The sequence below is a fragment of the Synchiropus splendidus genome, chromosome 14 (genome assembly GCF_027744825.2).
Source record: "Synchiropus splendidus isolate RoL2022-P1 chromosome 14, RoL_Sspl_1.0, whole genome shotgun sequence".
Lineage (NCBI taxonomy): Eukaryota > Metazoa > Chordata > Actinopteri > Syngnathiformes > Callionymidae > Synchiropus > Synchiropus splendidus.
This window is the reverse complement of record NC_071347.1, coordinates 19573769-19580605: the sequence shown is the minus strand read 5'-3', so window position 1 is coordinate 19580605 and position 6837 is coordinate 19573769.

The window sequence follows — 6837 nt, the reverse complement described above, 5'->3', positions numbered from 1 at the left end:
CTTGTGAGTTTATCCGAGTGCGTCTTGGTTGTCCCCGTTCTTTAGGCTTGACTGTAATTCACCTTTTTTCTGTATCAGGTTTTTTCCCCCGCTTCGCGATTTCGTGGCCCTTGGACGATGATGTTTGCAGATGACATTGTGATCTGTGGTGAGAACAGGGAGCAAGTGGAAGATAAGCTAGAGAGGTGGAGGTTTGCCTTAGAAAGGAGAGGAATGAAGGTTAGCCGCAGTAAGAGGGAATACATGTGTGTGAATGAGAGGGAGCCAAGTGGACAGGTGAAGTTACAGGATGCAAGATGAGACAAAGAAGGTGGGGGATTTTAAGTACTGAGGCTAAACTGTCCAGGGCCATTGAGAGAGTGAGAAAGAGGTGAAGAAGCGGGTGCAGGCAGGATGGAATCATTGGAGAAACGTGTCAGGTGTGATGCGCGACAAAAGGGTGTCGGCAAGGATGAAAGGGAAGGTGTCCAAAAGGGTGGTGAGGCCAGCAATGTTGGATGGTTTGGAAACAGTGGCACTGAGGAGAAGACAGGAGGCAGAGCTGGAGGTATCAGAGATGAAGATGCTGAGCTTCTCTCTGGGAGTGAGCAGGATGATGATAGGATCAGAGGGACAGCACATGTGCTCAGGTGTTTAGGAGACCAAGTCAGAGAGGCTGGACGGAGATGGTTTGGACATGTACAGAGGAGAGAGAGCCAGTACATTGGTAGATGAAGATGTTGAGGTTGGTGGAAGGTGGAGAGGAAGACCAAAGAGGAGATTGATGGAGGTGGTGAAGGAGGACATGAGGTTTGTAGGTTTGAGAGAAGAGGAATCAAAGGGTGAGATGGAGGGAGATGATACGCTGTGGCCACCTCTGAGGGGAGAAGCCCAAAGAGAAAGATTATTATTATTATTATTATTGTGTTTTGTTCATTATTGCGCACTGGGATCCTCACTGACCTTGGCAATGAAGCTTATTCTGATTCTGATTCTGAGATCGGCAGCTGTGGAGAGAGCCTCCAGGCATGCCCAGTCCAGAGGAGGCCCAGGGGCAGACCCAAGGGAGGATCCTGATGGTTGGCCTGGGAACATGTTCCCTGAGGAGAGGCAGAGGAGGGTGGCTGGGGAAGGGAAGCGTTAGTAACTGGAACATAACAGTTGGTGGGATTTAAAGTCAACTTCTGGACAGAAACCCAACACCAAAAACAATGTGACACCCTAGCAGGAAGCTATTAAGCCGCCACATCGGCGCACAGATGTAATTTGCGCTCCCGTTGCCTCCCATGGCTCTGCAGGTAAACGCCTTGTCACCAGCCTGCCAGCATCGACGGCAACAAAGAATCACGTCTGCAGTGCAAAAGCTCGAAGGCCGGCGTCACATCTCGGCACGTCAGCGAGCGAGCTGGGAGGAAATACATGAGCGAGGAGCTGTGAAGCACATGTGCGAGCGGCACATGTTCACATCAGATCCCTCATGACTGCATCAGCCGCTGCGACGCTGACTGCTCTACCCCACACAGAGATAATGGTCTTGTTCGCCCGGAGACTGCTAATTAAAGAGGCCCACGAACTCCAAATAGTGCGGCCACTTTCACCGGCGCCGCAGATCTGGACCCTTTCACCGAACGCAGCTTCGGTTAATTGTGCGAATATTTCACTCCGACTGAGCGCCACAAGCCGATTTGTACAGCCCATTATTTATTCATCTGAAGCTCTGCGACATATTGACGCGGATGAATCAATGTTGTTTTGCAGGGAGGCGGTTCCTGCTATTGCTGTGGGACTGTTGGGGCCCCCGAGGTTGGACTCCCATCACTCACACAGGTGACAGCAGCTGTCATCGCTCCTGACCAGAGGAAACACAAGAACCATACTCTCTCTGTCCTGCTGTTCCTTAGATCTATATCAAGGGGTGGGACTCGATAAAAAAATTAATCTAGTTAAATAGAGAATTTGTGATGAATGAATCTCAATTAGTCACAGTTTAATGGTGTAAGAATATTTGCCACACGAAGCCACATTTTTCAATTTAAATGAATTTGGTATATTACTGAATCAAACGATGGAGCCATACATACAGTTAAACAACAAAACACAGTGGTGCCTCGGTTCTCCACCACAATCCGTTCCAGACGGCTGTACGAGAAGCGAATTGTTCGAAATCTGAATCGATTTTTCCCATTACAATGAATGGAAAAAGAAATAATGCGTTCCAAGCCTTAAAAGAGTCTTTTGTAGGAGTGAATGTAGAGTGTCTGCTGCAGGTGCGCTGTTCCTCTATGTGTGTGGCCGCTGCATGTGGGAGGGGTTGCCGAGTGAGTGACGTCTCTCCAGAAGTGAAGAGGTGCCCGGTGCGTGTCCAGCTCTGAATGTGCGCTTCTGTGCAGTTTGGCTGTGACAAAGTCATAAACCAAGTCACGCTCTGTCCCAGACTCGCCTCATCCCTGTCCCAGCTCCAGCCCACAACAGGACATCAAACCCTGGAGTGTTCAGAGCGAGCACCTCCCCTGTGACACTCTACCACGGTCCAGTGCGGAGACAGGAAAGGTTTTACACCTCAATATGAAGAAAAAACAGTCAGTAAATGTAGCAACGTAACGGGAGACGTCTGCATACAGAGGCTGCGTTATACATGATAACAAAGTGCCTTGCGCGCGTTATGTTTTTTCCGGCTTTTTCCGGCAATCGAGTTCTGGATTTTAGTTCAAAATGCGAAGCAAAAAAAATCTCGAAATTTTTGTTTGAACTCTGATTTGTTCTAAGTCCGAGACGTTCGAAAACCGATGTACAAAGCAAACAAAGCAGCAACAGTTAAAGTGCCATTTCAAGTACCATACTTTCCAGAACAGTTCTCATTTTAAATGTTAAATAAATGAGCAACAATTCCACAATTAAATTAAATTACATTAAAATTTGTAACACATTTTTTTGTTGTAATGAATTAGTAAGTCGCCACTTTCATTGTTGACGCATGCCAACCATTTCATCCTCCGATGGATTGATAAGACGTGAAAAATCACTGCTACTTTTATTGATGCAGAAATACGTCCCTCTTAACTCTTCTCACACACGAAACAGCATCAGTGACAGCAGAAGTTTCTTCATTTGAGTTAAGCCATATTTATTTCATCCACACAATGTGTTTGAAAGATCACTGAGTGCAACGAAGCCCATTGGACAGCAGGTGGCAGTAGTGGTGCAGAGCTTCTGCAACAAACTGTATTTGCAAAGAGGATTGTGTTTACTCTTCACAAGGTTCATAAAACGGCGCCATAATCGAATCGCTTTGAAGTTGGGTAATTTCAAAGCAACCCTGAACGCTTCACTGGATCACATTCATTTATTTCTCCCCACCAAGAACATACATGAGATGATTGATGGAGGTAATAAGGTAGTAACTATGGCTTCTGACCCGCGGTGACCTGAGGAACATGGTCCTTGTGCTCCCAGTTCCCTTCATGAACAAGATAAAGGCACTTGAACGGTGCATGTCGAAGCCTGAGGAGAAAACCCAGGCGATGAACTTCCTACTATCATGACTGGATCCATTTACAGGGTGTATCATTTAGTAAGTGGTGCCTTGCCTCACTAAGCTCAGCAAGGGGGCGCACTTCAACCCAACGAACCCCCACAAACCATAGAAGACCAAGGTGTTTCCAGGGAGCCTGAAACACGGTCATGACAAGATGGCCGACCGTGGCAGTTAAATCCCGCCCTTTCTTTGGGGTCACCTGAAACGTTCATGAGAACAGACCGTATCCGTGGGAGGGTCAACAGGGTCTGGGCGAGGGGTTCGTGCACCAGCCTTCCATCTCTAGAGAGTCCAGCCGCTGTGCCTTCTGGACACTCTCGAGCGCCGGGTCATGATCTGGACCAGGGCGTCAACCTCGCTCGCAAAGCTGTTACCATGGAGACGACTGCCGGTTGTTGTGAGATTAAATGCAGCTCCGATAAAGACGCATCGATGTGACCTTTGCGTATAATTCTCGGTGTTATACCACATGAGCGTTGTTAAACATTCAACAGCGGCGGCGAGGGGTTCACTTGAGTCTCTGTTGTTGCTCCTGGTCCGACATGTCAACGGGTCTCAGTTGTGGACGGGTCGTACCACGGGGACCAATTATATGTGTGGAGCATCACCAGTGCAGCCTCACTGATCCTCTGAGGGTTTCACCGCCGGATGCTGACGCAGCTGTAGCTCCACCTGACGCTCGCTCATCTGTGAGTCTCTACAGGGAGAGAAGCTCCTGTGGAGGACATCACGCTGAGGAACATCAGCAACATCTGAGGAGACACCCAAGAAATGGGGAGTCATCAAAGTGGTCTTCGCTGCTGATGCCGTTGTTCTCTTGAGCAATGCATTTAATGTGGAAGAGCCATGCAGCAACTCTCCTCTCATTGGTCTCCAGTGATCCACCCATCTATTATTACTCAGGTCCATCCAACTCATCTATCGTTTCTTTGAACCATCAAAACAAGTAGAAAACATCTTGGTTTCTTCCAACAGCAGAACAGGGTTTGCACTCCTGACTCCACCACCAGTCAATCACCTGCTGTAGTAAACAACATTTTTTTACCACCTGGTCATGTGGTAGTTCAAGACCGTTCATCTTTCCTTGATATGTTCATAGAGAGAACAGTGGGAGGGTTGGCTTACACGAAGAAAGAAACTCAATACGTGCCACCTGCAGGCCACTTTCTTTCAATCCCATTTCCGTCCGTGGTTCAGTTGATAATTCAATTCCTTTGACTAGTAACGCTGCGTGATAAACGCAGAGGTTGGAGGCACAGTACGGAGCATTACGCGGCCGGTTTCATAAATGCGAGGTAACATTATTCCACGGCGAAAGCAGAGCCCTCCGACAGATACAGTGGCTTTTGTAGGTGCAAAAGAGACGCTTGATGTAAAGGTCAATCCGTCATGTGAAGGGCTTGAGGGAGAATCCGAGCTGTCCTCCATGTGACTCATGAATAACAACGGTCTGCTCTGCACGGCGCTGTGATGCAGGCGGCAGGTCAGATTGCAGAAGGATAACGGTGAGATGGAGCCTCTCAAACCGATCCTAAATCTGGCGGCACTTCATTAAATCTCATTTCCAAGAATAGGCGGCAGACTGTGCTCCTGTAGGTATGAATAATAGAAGGAGGAGCTCATTTCCAGAGTGGCGCTGAAGTACCACCTAATGATGGCTGGGGGGAAAGGCGGAGGCTGGGTTCACCATTAGTGGCCACAGGTCATTTTTATTCCGCAGGTTAACTTGACACTTGAGTGTAAACGTAGATGCTGGTCAGCCAGACAGGAGGAGGGTCAGAAGGGTCATCAGTCCGACGGTGTCTCGCCTCTCCAGAGACCTTACTCTGCCTCCAAATAACTCCACACAAGCTTTGCTCATCTGTTGTCTTGTCCTTTCTGGTCACAGATATTTCTGTGTATATTATAGATTTAAAGTGAAATTAAATTATGCAGTATATCGTACTTTTTTTTTCTGTCGCCGTTTGAATAAATTAAAATCATATAAATATACTATATACTTCATCATGAAATAAATTAGTAATGAGAAATCAATGAATTAAACAAATAATCTTCATTAATTCTTGGCCGTTACAATAGCGCACGGGTGAACTTCGGATGTACAACCAACAGATGGCGACGTTGCAAAACAAACCGACTACAAGGTTTGACCGGGAAAGTGGGAGTTCTAAATTCTTATTTTTGCATAAATAAACAACGAATTCATGACTTTTAATGTGTTGGTATTTAACGTATTTTAAAATAACTTTACTTTATGTATTATACCGTGCAGACAGACAAAATACGTATTATTGTTATTATTATTAATAGTAATAATAATAATAATAATAATAATAATATTTTGTGTTCAGATTTCAGCGTTTATTTTTGACTGAATCAATCTCACCTCGTCATAAATAAAGCAACTTTCTTTCTCTGACCTCTGAGCGCCGAGTTTAGAACACTGACTGAAATGTATTTTCATTTCCATTTCCCCAGCATTTTTCCTTTTCCCTGGATGCTTCTTCACTAGAAGCTCTTACGCAGCCGTCAGACTTGTTATTTTTTCTCTTCAAAACTAGCAAAACCATTTTGACTATTTTGCGCATCTTTGAAATTCACATTCAAAGCTAGTGACTAGCATTGGCGTAAATGCACTCAAGTGAAACAATGAAGTATTTTTTTTAGTATTTATACTTGACTGTTGTTTTTAGAACAATCTTTCAACTCTCAAGTCCAGACTTAGCTTAGCTTAGCTTAAGCACTGCAATTGTATTCCTTTGACTCGAATGGACATTAAATATTGTTATATTATTACTAAAAATGAAAAAGACTTTTAACTCACAACAAAGACTAAATGATCTGACAAACATGTTTGCGACAATCAAATGTGAATCACAAGTCAAAATTGCAATGGATGCTAACTGCTAACTGCTAACAGTCACACGGCTCTGACGGAATGTTGTTGATCAGTGTGTCGGAATAAATGCTCATTACCTTCAGTCCCACTGCATCACCAACAGTTGATGTTACAGTGACTTTGTGCTGCTCAACAGTCGACGTCACATCAGAGAGTTGGGCCCTGCCTCTGAGTCGGACTATGACTCGGGGTGACTCAGTTTCAGATTTCATGTGCACAGTCTCGACCCTTATTTGTCTCTGAAGTGTCACACCGCCTCACTTCTCTGGAATCTCATGCGTTCACGGCCGGCAGCTGCCGCGCGAGAAGTGCGTAACGTATGACTGGAAGCCTCGGCGTTCCTCTCTCCGGCAATGACACGGCGACAAAGGAGGCGGCTTGAGTTTCAGCGGACATATTTAGAGTCAGGAAAGACCTCGACGGG